Raw genomic sequence first — 20,512 nt, 5'->3', positions numbered from 1 at the left:
AAGAATCACCAAACATACAAATAATATGTGAGTTTCGCTTCACAGAAATAAAAAAGAGGCAATCATTTTCCTTTTGTATTGGAGTGGAAACAGAAAAAAGTCAATATTTTCTATGAAATAAAATTGTGGAAAATTATAACTTTTTAGTTTTGACATTTTAATTTATCTTATTTCATGTACTGCATAATCAATATGTTTGTTAGAAAAAGCATTCACTGGATGAGTTAAAATTGAAGTATTTTATTCAAAAATATCAACATGTTATTTTAAAACCCTTTATCATGTTTTTCATCTAAAAAAACCCTGTTGAATTAAATTTCTCCTTTCCATTTTGACAGAAAAGCAAATTCTAACCAAAATGGTTGTATCAAAAGTACTGCAATTGGCTCAATAAATTTCTTTAACATGAGTGAAATACAAGCATAAATAAATTTCACACATATTAAAAAATTAGTCAATGGAAGTAGTCTGAGTTCTATGAATTTGGGAAGCTCTATCTCTTATTTCGTCAGCTAGTGAGCTGGTTCACCCATTCAGGTATGTTATATTAAAGTTATGCATTTTCAGTACATCAAAACAATTATGAAGGTAAGAACACTTTTAAAATACTTTATGGCTTGTGAGTTTTATTTGGTAGCATTCTTTTTCAATAAAAAATAAAATGCTTGTAGGCTTCTCCTGCTAATATTCACTCCTCTGGCTCTTGGGACTCCTGCATTTGAGTTGAGAAAAAATTAACTCAAGATTGACACTTCTGAAGATGAATCTAAATTGAACACTTTAAGAAATTTAAAAATGTTTGTTCCATTATTCCTTCGTAATGTGCATATCAGTGGTTCTTCATTCAAGCACTTCAGCAGAGGCCGTTGAATCTCGTGTGATATTTTGCTTTTGTGAAAGATACCTACAATAGGTTCATGTTTGGGTAGCTCTTCACAAATCAGTAGAGCCTACCGTAAAGAGTATGGAAAGGGGTAGCTGTTTAAATGACACAGTGGCAAGGCAAGCAGTAGAAAAGTAATATGTGAATGGTTCTTAGTGGAAAATGGATATGAAGAAATAGAAAACTTGAAGGTTCTCAGGTAAAATTTGGAGTTAAAAAATAAGATCCTGACTCACAGATTCACAGAATCACAGAATCACACAATCACAGAATGGTTGAGGTTGGAAGGGACCTCTGGAGATCATCTAGCCCAACCCCCCTGCTCAAGTAGGGTCACCTAGAGCACATTGCACAGGATTGCATCCAGGCGGGTTTTGAATATCTCCAGAGAAGGAGACTCCACAACCTCTCTGGGCAACCTGTTCCAGTGCTCTGTCACCCTCACAGTGAAGAAGTTTTTCCTCATGTTCAGATGGAAGTGTCTGTGTTTCAGTTTGTGCCCGTTGCCTCGCGTCCTGTTGCTGGGCACCACTGAAAAGAGTCTGGCTCCATCCTCTTGACACCCTTGATATTGTAGGTTTTACCTTTGACTTCAGTGCATGGAAGCTTTTGAAAGACTGTTCAATAATCCAAGACTTCTGGAAGAGAAGAACTCTAGCAGAAAAAGTTACCAGATCCATAGGCAATGCATATGGAAATCTAATTCTGTATCAAAAGAAACAAAGGAAGAATCACTAAAGTTAGCTTTATCTCACTTATGTTTAGTTGTATGAAAATTCAATATCTGGCACCAAGTAGTTAGTCATCTGGCTTTCAGTGTAATCAACAGAGGTAACAGTTGTTTCCAAATAACAGGTCATTCCAGTATCTGTATAGGTGAGTTGAAAGTACCTCTGAAAGTACCTTTTGAAAGTACTCCACTAAGGATAGAGTGTTTAGATGATTAGGTTAGACTAAATGCTTAACTTCCAAACATTTAAGCCTATGTGAGTTGAATACAACCCTAGTTTTTCAGCCTTTTTAATAGAACATAGCTTTTTAAAAGTGAAAGTCCTTAAATTTTTTGTCAGTTTTGTCTCCAGTATCAGAAGTTCCTATAAATTATATTAAGTCCCCCTGCGTCTATCAGCAGCTCAGGAATTAATTTCCAGTACACATACGTTTAGATACCACTGATGATTTTCTTTTGATTTTTCCTACTCTGCCTGCTGATAACTTGACCTTGCAGTGCTTATCCACTCCTGTCACAGTTGAATGCAGACGTCTGTAAGATTAGGTGGAGGAAATGGAGTCTTAGCAGAATAAAGGAACAGAGCTCAAAGACACTCCTGCCTAAAAAAGCGATTGGAAAAGTAAAGCTAGTAATGCCCTGAATGAATAAAGGGAGCTTACCTTGAATTTCAGTTGCTTCATCTCTTTCTTATATAATGATAAATTACTGTTTATGCTTTAGGTTGACAGCAGAGTGAGAGTGTGTCCGATATGGCAAACACGTAAAAAGTTTTGTACAATAGAAAAAGTTTGCTGTTGTTCAAATAGCTGGTTCTTTGGAAATATAGTCCCTACAGGAATGCACTTACAAATCCTTTACAATGTATGTTGTATCTCTGAAGATCCCTTATGTGAAAGATCTTTGTAATTTATTAAATGAACTGAGTAGGATTCTGTAAGCTTTCTTTAACATCGCGTAGACTTGAAGTTTAAACTCTCTTTCTTGAACCATACTGTTAAATTCAGATAGATCAAATTCTTTACTGATTGTCACAAGATGGTTGTCACAAAATCCTCCACAAAGAAGTCAGAATGATAGAACTGCACTGTGAGAGGTTAGTTTGCAGTATCTAACCATAATTTATTGTTTTTCAAATCTGTCTATTAAGAATCACTGCCAAATCACTTTCAAATCTGTCTACTAAAAAGTAAGATTCGTACATTTTTTACAAAAACAGTTAAATAAAATCTTATACATGTATGTTACAACATAGAACAATTACTGAATCAGATAGCATCATTGACTTAAGCAGCATTTACAGAGCATTGGCAAGGTTAGATATTAAATAACATCAAGAATCACATCTGTGTCAGACAAGTTATGTTAATATTATTAACGAATTGAACAAGAGAATTCCTGGGAACACTGTACACTGTATAAGTTATTCTGAATCAGTAGATTTATATCAGTTTTTAAGTAAGTGGTGAATTAGGTGCATACACTGAATGGACTTATTTATGATAGGTTATTATGGTTCTTTGTCATCTTCACCTCCCATCGGTGGTGACTGTGAAATATCAGTGAAATACTGCTTTTTGTAACTAGACCTTTCAGGTTCAGTACTCACAGGTAACCCCAGAGAAGGGGGTTACCTTCTTCCCTTTAAGGGGGGGCAGGGGGGCAGGTGTTAACCATTTCTCTTGGCCATTGCTGAAACCATAATCGTTTATGTTTTTAAATGTTATTTTCTGCAGGAGACTGCTCTGGTTTATTTAATGCACACAAAAAAATGCTCTGAATGCTTTATGTGTGTGTGTATATATGTATGTATGTATTTATATTTATATACACACTCTGGAGACAATGTTTCTGCTGCTGGGAGATCATAGTTTGAGTTGTTGGTGTCTTTTCATATGTATGTAAATAGCTGCACTGAATATAGGGGAAGAATACATACAGGACCAAAAATTTGCAGAATATCACTCTAAAAAAGGGATATAGTTTCAGATCTCCAGCCTAATTAAGGCCAAGAGAAAAGATTTCTGTAGCAGGAATGAATCCCAGTCTATCAAAGAATACAAATATATGAATAGTTTTAAGCATATGGAAATCTCATCAGTTTTCATGAGAATATATATGCTTTACATTTCTCTTCCAGTTACTTCTTTCTGAACTAGGGTTTATCCAAGTGCAAGCCTTGCTATCCTTGATTAAAGATAAATTCATATGGTCTGATTAACAGCTGCTTGGACATTAATACATCTAAAGTAAACTTAGATCTATACTGGTATGGGAAACATTGTCATGGGAAATACTGGTTCCACTCTATTCCAACAGAATAGTATCCTAATTCCCTGGTCATTCCACTAAGCCATTGGGAACTAGCTAATAAGTCGTATCTTAAACAATTGGTGCAAGCTTGTGAAAATGCAACCCCTTGAACTCTTCTGCCTAATGAAAGGGGGCTACAAAACCGTTTAGAACAGTTATAGAACTACTGAAAAAGATACCATAAAATTGAAACTTTTAAATGATAGCTGGAGATTATACAGGAAGTACCCAGGAGAAAGTCCACTGCTAATAAATGCAGAATTGGATTATTACTGTATTATTACTGTATTACCACTCTATTATGACTGTCACCAGTAATATTTCTATGGTAACTGAATGGAGACAGATGAGAGAGGGAATCATGGAGGACATGATGAAAAATGAAGAGTAGTGTAAAGAATGTCATTCAGTAATTTTCTTTCAGTGCAAGAACCAGGAAAATGTAAGTCAGCTGAAAGATTATAATTTTAAACCTGACAAAAATAAATATATAACTGATTGCATAACTGAACAGTGAAATTTACTGTTGAAACATACTGAAGTCGAGAAGTTACTAAAACTTGAAAAAATAGGACATATTAAATGAACTATTATACTATCCACCATTTCATAGGCTAAAAAATAAAGCTACAAATTATTCTGTAATTGTCAGGAAGAGATTCTTTAAAAATCTTCTAAAGCATCTTCTACTCAACTGCAGTCAGAAAATACTAGATTAAATGGACCGTTTTACCTATTCTAAGTGCTGAAGTGAAATTGTACAGCTTGTTATTTGGTATTTCTGGTTTTGAAAATTAGCTAGCACAGGTGTAGTTCTTCGGCAGTATTCTTCTCTTTCAAAACGTCATGTAAAAGGGCCTGTCAGCTAAGTTCACCACACTCAAAATGGTGACAACTGCCTTATGCTAGATGTTACAAAAACACTAGAATAAAAAAAGTCATTTACATACAGTGTTCCATCTCAGAGGATTTCAGCAAGTTTTGCTTTAAATGGCAATCTGATATATACTCATGTAACTTTTCTGACTTTAGTGAAATATGTGTATCTCATATTTACTGGTATCTTTCAACACCCAACGGACACAGTTAAACAACCTGTAGCTATATGCGTCATAAAGATTATCAGCACTTGAGTTTCACCCTAAAGCCTGCTAGACTTACTGGAAATATAACAAACTCACATTGTAAGGACTCAGATCAGCCCCCACATCTCAATTTCCTACTAATCAAAAGTGAAGAAACTTTTCATTATTAATTCTGTATTATCTCTGAAGATAGCTACAAGTTAGAAACAGTCTTACACATTCACTAAACCAAAGTAATAGTCTTACACATTCACTAAGCCAAAGTAAGTCTTACCCATTCATTAAACCAAGTTTAAGTGAATGGGTAAGACTAAATAAAACCAAACTATAGTGTTAGCAGCTTTAGCCCTTAAATGGAAATACAGTACGTGTTTTAAAAGGCCTGAATGAATTAGATAGGTATGAGTACTGCAGCTGAGTGCCGCATTCCTTTATAGTCCTTGTCTAGGTTGGGGTCAGAGTTATACACTGTGTTTACAATTTAGTGCTTCATAAAGATTTGGGAGATGAAGAAATTAGTTACTGCATCACCAGCTCAGCTACCAGTCCTGAAAGTCTCTGATTACATACTCTGCCCGATCCTGTTTGCATCATCAGGCCCCAAGACTGAATTCACCCTTAGAATTTCTAGAAGGTAGAAAGGAATTGTTCACAAAAAAATCACTGAACTGTGCTCAGCTGTGAAGAAGCAGGAGTGGGTAAAGGCTCCCATAAGCTCATCCTTCCAATTACCCATTATTCTTCTCATATTTCAAAGAGGATGATTACATGACCTGTAAAGCATGGCTTTGATTCCATCTGTACAGAGTAGCTGCAGTTTTAGAGCATGCACCTAGAAATGCCTAGAGCATTCTGTTTGATCTCATAGTTCAAGACAAATCTGAGGAGGGAAATAGCATGGATAAAAGACTTGCTCTTTCCAAAAGCAGTTGCAAAACTTCCAGTGACTTTCAGACTCGTGATTTCATTTGTGATAGTCAGTTCATGCAAACACGTGAATAAATACTAATGTGCACACACAAAACTCGATGACTCTCCCTCATCTAGACTAACTCTAGATGACTATCATCTACTTTTCTGTACATTATGCTTTAGTTTTCTCTAATCTAAACCAAAATCTAGAAAACAGGAGTTAAGGAAAGAGGGAGAAAGAGGAGCGAGTCTAATGCCAGTGGTGGGCACTGTCATGAGAACTTGCCATGACAACACTGTTGGGTTTTGCAAGTACAAGGCCATAAGAACAGAAGTATGAGAAAAATGGCATGAGAACAGTAAGGAAAAATTACAGCCACAGAGGCTCTGGGAAAACACTGCCTCAATGGCCTAGGGGTGAGGTTACAGTGCTGCAAATAGCAGGCCCTTAGCACTACTAAGGCTGAGGCACTGAGGTACCTAGGGCACTGTGAAAAAACTTCCATGTGTAAAGTAACAACAAATGCTTTGCTCCTCTGTCACTGGAACCCCACAGCAATCATTTTACAAGGGGCAATAAGGAATCAGCGTTGTTCAGGCTTATTGGCTCCATTTCAGACAAATATCTCAAACCCCAGAGATATACAGGAGGGCTGTAGATTTTTCCATTTGGATCAAAAGATGCATGGAGCGTCAACAAATGGCCTGAAAGCCGACAAAAACATATGTTTCTCTCTACCAAGGGAACTTGCTTTTTCAGTGAAATTCCAGATAAATCAATTCTTGTACTCTCAGTGGAGAGAAAAGCTCGTGTTGGTAGAATCCCAACAAATTAACCATGGAGCAAATGTGTACTATGTTGCAATGGAATATCTTTGCACTTCTTGACCAGCACTGGGAAACAAACAACAGCAAGTATAATTTAATCATGTCAGGCAGGAGATACTACATCTATCTTGAAACTAGTCTAGGGTCAGAATCTCCTTTTACTCACGTTACGTGTAAGACCTCAAGATTCACTTGCGGATTCTCTTGCCAAGAGCATCATCTTGTTCTAAGTCCCAGCCCTCTGAGCCCAGTTACCACTGCCTGGAGCTAGGCAGTTCCCTGTTTACTTTCCAAACCATGTGAGCATCATGAAAAGGGACTCAGTTCTGATGGCCAACTATAGATCAGTTTTATGTCTTCTTTCTTCTCCCCCATACTCCCATTTTGCTTTCCCATACACACATACCCGTGTGTAGGTGTCCTGCAGTGGTGCTGCAGTGCAGGATAACCACTTCCCTTTGGCATTGCTGAAACCATAAAGGGGAAGGAGTATTTTTCCCGGGCCTACTTTGTATGATAAGCAACTGAAATGAAGATCATCTTAATTTCAGCGTTATTTCCACATTTAAATATTGAAGAGTCTCATATGTAAGGGATAGCCTGACAAGCAAATACTTGGGGTAATTTTTTTGTATGGATTATTGTTCTATCTGTCTGTAGAGTGAGGTAGCCATTAAGCAAGTGGATGATTTTCAATGGTTAGAATGTAACTCTAGGGTTGAAACCAAAGTTCTATACATAAAAAAGAGACCACAACAACATATCTTGCAATGTGGACAGAATAAACAATACAACCCATGAAGAATCCTGGCTTATTCTCATTTCCATTGTCCTTGCTTTCTCTAACTTTTATTCAAGATCAAGGTGTCAGTGCCCTGCCACATACCTGTTCTTTGCTCTTCGGGGTAGAGGCCAACTGGGAAGGTATACATGTCTCCTCCAAGAAGTTACGCTTGAAATTTTTTTCTGATATGATATGAAAGTTGAGCTTGGGAAGAAATTTATCTTTCTGTATAAGCAAAGCATAACTATTAGTTTTGTCATAAATAATTTAATCTGACATACTGTAAATGCATTTTTTTCCACTGATTAGTACAGAAAATAATCATCCTCCATTCTTAGCTTAGAAATAATGAAAGTCTCTTCCCCTAGTCCTTTGGAATGTCCTCTGGCTACTGTAAAACCAGACCTTGCATATCCCCTTGAGTCCTGAAATGTCGTGTTCTGTGCTGTAATAACTAACAGAGGTGAATGGCTAGACTCTTTCTTCAGGTGCAACTTTTGTAAAACATATTCCACCCAGTGTGACAGGGACACAAGAGAAACATGAGGTGCTTAGACTGATTCAGGTAGACTGCGAACAATTCATCTGAAATTGGTTGTCACAGAAGTCTGTACTCTCATCATCTACTCGTCAGGGGCTAGCATGAGAGTCTCAGAAAAAGAAATAATCAACAAGGATGATTAAAAGATACAATTCTCTTTCTCAGTTCAGGTTTTGGCACAGCAAGAGTTGCTAATGGGTAAAAGAGATGTTTTCAGGAATCACGTCTTACACTGAGTTTCATAGCAGCCAGATCCCAAGATCTTTGAGATATTATATCTAGAATTTTTTTTTTTACAGAGGGATTACCTTCACCCGTAAGTTGAAATCAAACTTCTAACTAGAAAGTGGATAAAGAATCTCAAATGTAGTAACCCCTTTTACTGTTGCCGAAGTAAAATATATATATTTTATAAATGATGGGAGAATAGAAATTGTCAGACAAAGATATTGGTCACTAAGTATCTCCAAGTATTACTGGATCTTTCAGGTTAGTTTTCAATTCTACTTGAGGTGTCTTTTGTGTCTGAAACTTACAGAGAATATAGAATATAATTGCCTCATAAGAGGCAATATCAAAAATATGGAAAAAATCTTTATTACTAGAGATACTGCTGTCATATTAAGCACTTCCATGAAAATCTTTCCATCCTGGTTTTCTCTCTCTCTGCCCTAGAACCCCATGAAAAAGCAAAGCAATTTAAGAATATCTTTTTTCCTTGACAGGCTCCACAAAAACAAGAAAACAAAAAAGAGCCAAAGAAAAGGTCCTTTTCATATGCTAAGCTTGAAAAGACAGAGAAATATTAAAAAAAAAAAAAGAAAAAAAAAAAGATGTAGACATTCATGCTTGCCTTTAGAGAAAGAGAAGATTCCCACATGACTTGTTTTCCCACTGGAGGCCTCTGTTGTCCTTACAGTCTGATAGCTTATGTCATTGTGCACCAAGTTAATCTATCTTAATGTAAAGCCAAACAATTAGAAATAGGAAAAATATATTATGTAGCAACTAACAGATCAGACAGCAACTGAAGTTTAATTTTTCCTTAGAGTTTCCCAAAGTTGACCAATAAGAAGGGAGTGAGAAGAATCAAACTTTTTTTATCATTCTTACAGAGACCACAAATGTTAATAAATAAGTAAATAACAGCAATACATTTAATAATTTTTTATTGCTTTGTAAAATGCACATACACTTTTCACTACTTAATGCTTATTTACCTATTAGGCAATAGGCAAAGGGAAAGGAATAATCGGCCAGGAAGATTCCAGGTAAAGTTCCTCTTCTCAAGACTGGCATTGCAGCTTCTGTCCGTCAAAGGATCAAGCTTAGCGATTATGCGTTAGCTACATGGTTTTGAAAAATCTTTACATAAGTATTGTAGAGAGAGTATTTTGTGATCAAACGGGGTTTGTTTTCCTTTGAAGCATGCCTGGAGTCATTAGCAGCCTGTAGCATTAAGCTTATAGATCACATCTAAGGCCTTAATGCTATTCTCAGAGAAACTGCTTTCTGAATGCTGTTTGGCACAAACTTCAACTCCTAATTGTCTAGGAGGAATTCTCAATTCCACTGTCCATTCATTCAGATATCCCAAATGATAAATATGCTAATGAAAAACAAATAGGGAAAGATTCTTGAAGTGAAAATAACTCGTCCTTACACAGACTTCATATCATCACCACAAGCTTTTGCAAGGCAAGGATAATGTTGTCATTCATAACCAGCTTGCCTTTTTATTAAAAACTTTTTGCTTCATTTTCTTTTAGCACTTCATGGACTCTTTGCACAAAGGTTTGACTTGCACCTGCATTTACTTAGAAAAGTTTATAATTTTGTAGTCAGTGGCACACTTCAAGAAGGGGAAGGTGTAGATTTGAATTGCTACAGAGAGAGGTGGGAATTAAACTTTTCTTCAACTTTCTGGGTAAGTGCTCCACCACCTCCACCACTGCTTGAGAATGCTTACCTTTCATGCATGTTTTAGGGTACCTGACCCTGCTAGCATGTGTTCGGCATGCTTACGGGTGTCAAGGATCCTAATTGCTGATAAGAATTAGTCATGTGTATTTCTGACACTATTGAAGATAATGCTGTGCTAACTCTGTTGATGATCATTTGGGTGAACTGTGCTGTGATGGAAGGTGCTCTGTAGCTGTGATATGATCAAAGATGGCTGATCAGGATAACCGGCTGTAAGTTGTTTTATTATAGAACATAAATACCTCAATTCACTAAGTTTTGGTGGAGTTTTGTCGTGTGATCTGAGGTTGTGAGCTAGAATGCTGCTCAATAGACTATCAGGAACTGGACTGCAAAGATAACCAGGTCTTCCGCTGGAAAGGTCCTCAGGGAACCAAAGCTGGTTTCTGTACAGATTTGGATCTGTTACCAAATTGACATATGTAATCAGCTGAGCACTTCTCATGTCTAAATTCTTTTGGAGCCATCAGCCTACTTTCCAGTTGGCTAGTCTTCCCTGAGACAAGAAATTCAGTTTAGTAAATTAAAAAGCTTGCTTGACACAGCATGAGTTCCCCTCCAAATAGCTGTGGATATGTAGTCAGTTCACTTATAGTTACTCATTTGAACTTTTCTGCATCTTGATGCTACATAAATGAGCAGACTTGTCAGTTTTCTACTAAATCTACTGAAAAGAAGGGGCTGTACGTAGAGTTTGCTTACAAATTGCAGAAATCAACAACCAAAAAAGGACACTAAATCCTGGAGGGAGACTTGCTAACAGGAGACTTCAGAGAAAAACTGAGGATCTATATGTAGCCTTGCTCTTGTGCTTCACAGAGGTCCAAGAAGAAGAACAGTATTGCAGTGGCAGTGAAATCTTCATCTTAACTTCAAGTCTCAGTACAGTGTGACAAAAAAATGTTAGAAGAACAGGAGTAAAATGATGCTTGGACCATTTAAGGTAGTTATATCTAGAACCCATCAAATTAGTTATAACAGAGACCAGATTAAATGAATGACCATTTCACTCACAATTGTTCAGAAAAACTGTGAACAATTCTACTGCATTCCTTAAAATAAAATTGAGACTCTTACAAAATAGATGTGCTTTACTAAGTAAATAGCATTAATTGATGAGGAGCTCAAACAAAGTTAAAAAAGCAAGGGGGTTATATAACAGTAATTGAGTTAAGTTTGTCAGTTCAGCACACTATTTAAAGTATTATCAAGTAATCATGTCTTCATAATTCATTCCATAAATTCCCATCATAAACTGGCATTTTTTCCCAAATGATCTTGTCAGCACAGAGTAAAATTTATTATTGGTACTAAAATGATGAACTTTCTGAATACTGATCACTGTTCAACGCCAAACAATTTTCTATAATGATTATAATTTAATAAGAGTCACAAAATCTTGTTAAAGCTCTCAGTGGTCCTCAAAGGTAGAAGACTTAGAAGGTCACTGGAAACACTTTAATTATACATGGACCTCTTCATTCCAGTTAGACTTGAAGATAATAGCTTCAGTAACTAAATAGAGCCTTAGGATCATATTGAGTTTAACATCAAAACCTCAATGCTTTAATAAAGCCTGTCTTAAATTTAAACTTTCTTATTAATCAAACAATATACTTTGATACAACTTTTCAGCTTTGCCTTTTGAATTATATTAATAATAGTCATAAAGACCTCTATATTTTTATCAGTTTCTACCATAAGTGCAAGAACAATAATTAAAAATCATTTCACTTCTGTATGAAGGAAATATTAAAAATTGACAGAGAAATGCTGACAACTTACATGCTATCTTTGAGCACCTGCCTAAAACCTTAGCAAAACATAACTAAACATAAAAACATGCAGCTATCAATTCAAATGTTCTAAAACAGTGTCTAAATTGAATATAAAATGCAGTTTTGCTCCTATGAATGACCATTAGAAGGAACATTTTAAAGTAGAGTTAAGATCTGAAAGTCTGGAAGAAGGGATGTCCCTATTATTGTATCTCATGAGGATTTTCTTACAGGTTTTTATATGTGTGTGAGAAAGCGCTTTAAATTATTACTTTAAATTATTACACTGAGAGTAGTAAATAAGCTTTAACATGTAAATACATCAAATGCAATTTACTAGATAAAAATCTATAATTCTATTTTTAAAAGATTTTAAGAACCTTAAAAATCAGAATATAAATAAGAGAAAAGCCTACCTATCAAGTTCTATTTTTCTAATTTTAATGCTTGATGAAATTCTAATTATCTTTGAAAAGTATTATTTTTCAATGTCTTTTTAGAGGTAAATCTGAAGTAAAATGCCGGATCTTCACTGAAAATGAGCAGATTCTTTCCACTTTATTTTCATAAGGTAGACTTAAAAGAGTCTAAAACTGCACAGAATAGTAATACAAACTGTTAATTACTCTAGCATCATAGAGCATTGTTTAAAATCTCTTTGGGTAATGGAAAGGTCTTTTCTAATGTCACTAATCAAATTACATTGTCTGCAAGATAAACACTGCAGTAATTTATTGTCCTCCTTTTAAAAAAATGTATCATTGCATGTAATATCAGATAACAAAATTGTTATAGAAGCTAAAACCTGCTTCCCATACCTGTGATAAGCTTTTGTTTTTAGTGGGTCTTTTGCTGTAGTATTTTGATGTCAAAGACAATTGAATACATACAGATAACCTAGCAGAATATGGCTTTTCTGTTCCCATACTAAGCTTTGAGAAAATGTAAAACCATCACTACCTAATGATTGCAACTGGACACTGAGAATGTAGATATCTGAAATCTACTTTAATGTTTGGCAGTGACTTGTTTTGAAACCATGGGCCCTTGGTAGAGCCCCATAGCTTGGGTTATCTGCCTGTCAAACAGGATTATTATTTACTGCCTCAAAGGCATGGTAAGGCTCCATGAATACATGCAAAGAGCTTTAAGAGCTTCACATGAAAGTCCATATATGGAAGTGCAAAGCGTTCCCATGGGGCAAACTTCTGGAAATGCAGGAACGCACCGTACCGGAGGAGCGGTTACACTGGGGATGGCCAAAGCAGATCTGAGACCTACATCAGTGGTTCCCAGAATTTTTACACCTGGACCTCACTGTCAGATACCCCCTTCTAGCTCTGCCTTTCCCTCCCCATCCTCACGTCTCCTCTGTCCTTCAGGCATCTGAGCTCTAGCTCTCCTCACCTCTGGCTCATTTTGCTTCTGTCTCACAGGGCCACACTTACTGTCTCACCCTTATTGTGAACTGATGGGAGCTGATGACCTTCTGCCTCAAAGGGTGGCCCATAACAGCCATTTCAGTGGCTGTTAAAACCCTTGCAGTAGTGTGTTAGGGAGAAAAATATTCTCCCGTGGAAAAGTTCTGTCTGATTTCCGTACAAGAATTTTGATGCTGTTTTGTCTAAATACTATTGTTCCCAGACCATGCTTTTCATATCCTTCTTACAGGCAGCTCCTCCTCCTTTTCCACGGAAAAAGATCATTTACCAGGGACCCATTACAAATCCTGCCCATTACAGAAGATTTAAGTTTTGCTGCACTTGCAGTGAAAAGAGTGGGAGTAAAAGCAGAAAGCATCATCTTCTTGAAGAAGGATGAGATATTTCTGCAGATATGAGGGACATTAGAGGACCTCTGTGAAGGAATCTTGACACAGATTACCTCTTTCCTTCCAGACATTATCACCCAAAGAGCTCATTTCCAGTGAGTTAGCATTTCAGTGTTGTGCAATTGTTCAATGTTGCTTTCCTTTGACAAATGGTATCTTTTCCACTAAATAAAGCAATTTGAAAGAGAACTGTGTGAGAAGCTGTTTACCTAATATTCATGTGGAAGCTTCAAAGCTGTCTGTAGAAGTAAAGCTAAGGTAATGCAAACCACCTCAGGCAAATTAAATAAGAAGTGAAGCTGGAATTCACAATTTGAGTTGTTTTGAAGAAGTCTATATATCATTACAGATATGCTATATGTTTATAAGTGTATTTATTTAAATTGCTTCTGCTCTGGTATTCATTTGACATGAGAGCAGAATAGCTGAGAGAACAAAGGTCAAATTTTGTCTTCTGATAGGCATGTTCAGTTCTCACTTATTTAATGAGAGCTGAACTTTAAGGGCACTGCTGCTTCCCAAGTGTTGCCAATGCAGCTGAAGCCTTGAAGAATCTCAGGGGAGATTTTGTCCTTTTGAAAATTTCAGATAAACTTCAGCTGCGGTGATTCAGATAAACTAAAATGAATTCTAGGACAAATATCCAAATTCCTTTTCAGTGTTCTTTTTAATTTCTTAATGTACTTTTGCACAGTAGGCCATAAGGACATAGACAATATTGTTACACTGTATTACTCTACTGAATTTTTTAATATAATGAAGGGCTCAACACTTAAACTAGGAATCAATTCGTTATAGGGTGTGCTATAAGCCAATTTACATGTAAGGTTATGTTACATTTTCTGTCATAAGATCCCTCTTTGTTTTGAACTTTGACAAACTGAAGAGTGATATTGTCTATGGCAGGTATGTGGAACAGGAAGAATATTATCAGGGAAAAAAATACCTTCATGGTGTGTCTGAAAAACTTGTGTTTCTCACACATGGCAGTGTTCAAAGTGTAATTTGATAGATATGTCACCCAAGTTTCAGGAATGTGCATTTTGCTCCTTTACAATCCATGTGACTGGGGTAAATCTGTGAATGTGAAGTTAGCAAATACTCCATAGGAGTCTACTAAAGTCTTGCAGGATTCTTCTCTGCAGAGCCACCCTCATGGGTGCTCTCCAGCCCCACACAACTCCTGTGTGACAACCTGCCAGCAGGGCCTTGTGCTCTCCATCCCCAGGCTGCAGCAATGAGCAGGCAGTTTTGGTTGGTCTGTTTTGACGCCTGGTTTTGCCAGAGTGGTTGGGAACAGAAAGGTTGTTTCTTATGCACTCTGAGTAACCTTATTGCTGGCAACAGACACCTATGAAAGAAACGGCTTTTTGACATGAAGAGATAGGAAAATGAGGGAGGGGAGGATAAGAATATTTTGAGACAGACAGAATTAGTTTTGGGTATTGTGGCTGGCATGATGAGAAGCAGTGGATGTCTGGCAAAGGCTGCAAAGACAAAGGACCAGAGGAGAAAGGAAAAAAACACTAAGAGAAAAGCACAATACCCCTTTTTCTAATCAAAAATAGCTGTGAAACATATCGATGTCATCAAACTGTCATGGCTATAGTCATACAAGTAATTTAAGTGGCAGACATCTTTCCTGTCTATGTGATCATGAGACAAATATTCCATGGAGGGTAGTGGGGGAGGAAGAAATGTAATCATAAAGTAATGGGCTGAGTGCCTGTGCCACAACTGTAAGCATGAAGGGTCTAGGAACTATTAAATCTAATGTTTCATAACTTGTGAACATTTGTGTAACCTAAAACAGGTTCTTCAAACGTCATCTTTTAGGACAGACTTACGTGAGAATAGAATTAGCATTTCACTCAACAAAAAATTAGATGACCTCTAACAGTGGGTGCACCAAGCCAGCAACTGAATAAGTCCTTGCTGGAGGAAGGGCTACCATCCAGCTTGTCCCCATCATCTGTCCCCCTAGGTCACTACATCCATGAAAAGCCTTTTTTACATCTGAATTTGGATCCAAATTGGTAAATGGCTTTGGAAAAATATTTAAATAGTCTCAGAGTTGTTTTATGGTAGGTCTTGCTACAATTTCAGGAAACTGTTCCTTGTTTAATTTCCTGGGTTAATGCATTCTCCTGATGACAGGTTGAGACTAGGAAACTGAAAGAACCATTTTTTGCAGGGAAACCATTTCACTAAACCATTTATAATTACAAAGAAAAATACATGCCGGGTCTGACAGTTTCACCACAAAGAACAGCTGCTTTAGTCCACCTACTGTCCTAGCTTGATGATGCTTCAAAAGCATTTCCTTAATCTTTAAAGGCTCTATTCAAAAAAAAAGCAAACACTGATTCTTGAACATTTGAAACTGTACAGATCCTCATTTCACTTCAAGAGGAAGAACTTCTGCCACATTGTTCAGTAGTTCATCTTCATGAGCTTTAGTATTGCTTTCTGTATAGCATAGACAGACCACCATGGGTCTACTAATTTCAATTTTGTGAGCATGGAAACATTTTCACATTTTCCCATCTTGAAAAGTATTTAAGAATTTTATACATTTGCCCAAATTAGGATAAATAGGCTAATATTTTTATGTTGAACCTGAAACTTGAATAATGGTGAAATAGGATTTTTCAGCAATTTCAAATAAGTGAAATAGCTTTTCAGTTCAGAAAAGCATCAAAATCAATGCTGTCTCAGTAGAAAATGTCCAACCAATTGTAACTTGTTATATCAAAATAGGAAGGTAGCCTTTTAAAAGATAACAACATTGCAAACTTAACCTCAGCTTCAAACTCATCTCCACTAAAAATGGGTTATTTCTGGATTGTAAAGTTCAATTATATTACTCCCTCTCTTACTTTCGTGCATATTAGTTGTTCCTGGTCTGGTTAAAGTAGTGTAGATAAAGACAGAATTGGATTAGAATTTAATCAACTTCTAAAGCAATGATACAAACAAGGTAGTAATTCAGCTTGATTCATCATAATTCCACTAGTAAACAAAAATTAAAAACAATTTATATTTTAAATATTCTGTTTTTCATTAAGTTCACTATTATCCTCAGGCTACTGATAGCAAGAATACTGCTTTATCTCAGTATTTCTGCTCTGTTCATTTACCACAAGAGTGAGAAAGAGCTGCAAGTAAGGCCGGATTGCCAAAAATCACATTAAAAAAATAAGCAGATATGGTACTCGGTGAATACTTATGAATCAGCTGATCACTACTTCTTTGTGTTTCTTTTGATTTGGGTGCCATGAAATGGCTCCTTTATTTGCACCAGCTTCCTAACATTCAAAGGGAAGTTTATGGAGGTTTGACGGCTTGTCATTATGAAAGCGTAGTCATTTTCAGTCTTCAAATGTTCTATTCCTTTCCCACAAGCAGGAGAAGAATAATATCAATGAAGGGTTTCATAGCTTCAGTTCCTAAAAAGCAGTTGGGTGTCAAAACTGCTTTGCTCAAGTAAAATGTGGCTATGTCACCTTCACTCAGGTGCTACTGAGTACCTGCATATTAACAGCTAATTAATTCAAGCAACTTCTCCTTTCTACATGTATGAATGGCACAGCAGTCATAGAGGACTGTAAAAGCTGGAAGACAGCTGTAGCCTTAAAGCTAATGAGCAAGACTCAGAGAATTTGGTAAGTTCAGCCGAATGTTCTCAAAGGCTGAATACAAAAATTACATTAGTAAGGACAGATAGGGTCATTTGTTGAAAATGTATCCCCCTTCTGCTTTCACTTGACTTTTATAACATGCAAAGTAATTGAAACCACGCTTGGGGCAGTTTAGGTAGCTCCATGAATAGCAATAATTCAGCAGGTGGTAACAACACTAATTTGCAAAGGAACAGAACTGACCTCTTCATTTTTTTCAACTAGCGATTTTTTTTTTTTTTGAGAAAACTTCAAAGAGAATGGAAAAAAGCCTATAGGATAGTTTGAGAAATTTAGAATTAATTCTCTTATCACCAAGATGCAGCCTTGATACCACAATAATAAAAGCATTAGAAACACCCAGAGATTAGATTTGCTTTATGTTTTTAACCAGAGACACATAGTTGAGGTAGCTTAGATCCGTAGTTTTGGATTTGTAAAAAACAAACAGCTTATGGTTTCAGAAGATCTCATATAAACAAAACCCAAATGAGATTTTCTTTTGGCTCTGAAATGAAAGCAGACCCAATATGGAACATTAGATCTGTGGGCAAGCACAAATGGCACATTTTAAATCATTTTACTGCACATACAGCAGCAGTTAGGTTCACACAGCACTTTTCCAGACATAACGGAGGTATAGCACCAAAAGGTACGAGTACAGATTTTCTTGCAGGATTTCAATTCTGTAAATATAACAGCATAGCAGGTGTTCTTGACATATTTATTTAACACCAAATAATCTAGTATTATTCTGGAAAATCAAATCTATCATTTTGAATCTGAATGCCAGTCTTTGTTTATTTGACATTTTTGTAGCACTAATCACTCTGAGTGCCTCTCTGTGAATTAAGTGTTGTAGCACTGAGGCATAAGGACTGCATCATTACCACCATTTTACAGATAGGAAGAACAAGCGCAGGGAAATGGACAGAATTTTTGTTGTACAATTAGAGCTGAAACCATTATAACTATCCAAAAGACTGCTCAAAAAACCATTCTATCTGCCTGGTTTGCTGTAAATCTGGACTCCAAGTTTCAGTGTAAGCCTACTTCCATGTAGCACTTAATTCACAGCTTATAAAGCTCCCCATGTCAATACAAATAGTACCTGCTAACTGGGAACCAGTTGGTCTGGGTCAAGATATATGTCCTAAATGATTTGAACATGAAATAAACAACAGTCTCTACCTCCTTCCAGTTTTAGCATTTCTGCTCACATGGTTTATTTCCAGCTCAAGTTGTCAGCTGTCACTATAATGTAATTCTGACATTACAATTATTTCTTCAGAAATCAACATGCTGCCGTGATAAATTAAAAAATTACCTCAAGAAGGTATGAAAAGTCCAAGGCATTTCCTGTAGTTAAGGGCAACTTGCAGACTGTCCTTCACCCTGTGTTTTCCTTGACAAGTATCACATGACTGATAGACCAGGTGAATTTAGCCGAGGTTTGCATCTAGAAGCGTGTGGGAGGGGAGAATGTTGTCTAATGTTTTACAGTAACATATGTTTGTGGCTAATGATGTTACTCAAAATCATAAATAATCAAAGAAATGGACATTGTTAGTACAGTTTGTCTAGCACTTCTCAATTTTACAAGCAGTGGATATGCATCAAGTATTGTGTAAACCTTTATTAAAACACTAGAAAGTATTTACACTTTTGTAACAATATGCAAATAGATGTATTTAATTTGCTTACAGCCTGTATAAAAATAAAATCCCCATTGGGTATCTAGGCAGCAGTAAACAAAAGTCTTTCAGGAGTTTGCTGCTGACCTTTCTATAACTGCTAGGCTTCCAGGTACTGTAGGGAATATAAAACTTGCCACAGTAGCTTGCCTGCAGCAGCAGATAATGACAGATGATGTTTAGGAGGAATGTGTAAGTTATGCTTCTTGTATTTTCCCTCAGTGTGTGTAATTTCATGATATCAGGCCATGTGGACATACCTTTTCTTAATGTAACTGGCAAATGGGTTAGGAGTTGTTCTGAAAAGCATAAGGACCTGAGGGGCACAGGTCCACAGTGCTCCCACTAGAGTGCTCAGGTGACACAGGTTCAGGTGAACCTAATTCCATAGATATGTCCCTGTTTGGTAGGTGAAACTACCCACAGAAATAACTCTTTGTCATTGACCGTAGGGAGTTTTGGGCAACCAAACACCTACTTTTGGAGGTAGGCTACTAGCCATCACCTGTCTCCTGCTTCTCGTTGGGAATTAAAAAAACATACAAGCCACATGCAAGGAAAGTTGAGGCTTTTCCTATCAGAAAAGGGAAAAAGGAAAAAAAGAGGAAAAGAAATAGAACCATGACAGCTTCAAGAGGACTATGATACTTCTCTGCATTGTTTCTGTATTTTACCCAATGACTTTAATAATCATTTTCTTCCAGAGAAGCATCCTACCCCAAAGGATATGGACGTGACAGCTTCCTGTGCTTATACTTTAGACTGATGTAGATTGCGCTGCACAGTGGGATGCTGTTAAGAGGCTAGACTGCAAGCGTCCCTACTCGACACCACTCTCGGGCTGGTTGTAGAAAGCCGGTAGGAAGTGGGAAGTGTAGGTGAATGTGAATTTAAGACAGGGATCTGCTGCATCCTAGGAGATTGGTGAATCATTTGTGAACTGAGCACTGTTACCTGTAGAGTTGCTCTGAAAGAGAAATTGAAGTGTTGAAGGGCAGGAGAGTCTTTTGCCTTCTGAAGAAGGTGACACTTCTGAAAACCTCTGAGGCAGATGCCTAACCCCCAAAGAGAAATGGGATTTAAAACAGTTTCCTGACATCAGCCTCCCTTTCTTTTAGGGCATTTAGCGTCTTGGGCAGCACTGCTTATTTTAGATTGCGTTCTGGGGCACCTCAGGTGTATAGGTGTTTTGCTTGTGTTATTATTACTGTTTCTCTCTCTAATCCTGTTCTGGTCAAGAATGACTTCACTGAAACTAAATCTCTGCTGAAATCATCAGAAATATCCTGGAGTAAAACTGGACAATGGCATCTATATCAGGCTTACGAGGTTCATTACTCCAAGATGATGATTACTCTGTTCCTTCTCTTGCTGAACACCTAAATAGATGTGCAATGCTGTTGTCCTAATACTTCAAGTCAAGTGCATGTTTAAGTGCACTGCTGGATTGGGTCCAGAGTCAGTAAATGG

At 36.9% G+C, this 20,512-nt stretch overlaps 1 long non-coding RNA gene across 1 annotated transcript in view; it reads left to right on the top strand.

The window, feature by feature from the left end:
* Positions 1-13,625, top strand: part of LOC136992001 (uncharacterized) — a 28,324-nt gene extending 14,699 nt beyond the window's left edge. The window contains exon 3 of the long non-coding RNA XR_010884029.1: positions 13,509-13,625. This is a non-coding gene — a long non-coding RNA (uncharacterized lncRNA). The remainder of the gene's footprint in view (positions 1-13,508) is intronic.
* The last annotated feature ends 6,887 nt before the right edge of the window (positions 13,626-20,512 follow it).

Source organism: Apteryx mantelli, chromosome 4, assembly GCF_036417845.1.
Source record: "Apteryx mantelli isolate bAptMan1 chromosome 4, bAptMan1.hap1, whole genome shotgun sequence".
Lineage (NCBI taxonomy): Eukaryota > Metazoa > Chordata > Aves > Apterygiformes > Apterygidae > Apteryx > Apteryx mantelli.
The sequence above is the reverse complement of the archived record's forward strand: the minus strand, read 5'-3'. Positions and strand labels throughout refer to the sequence as shown.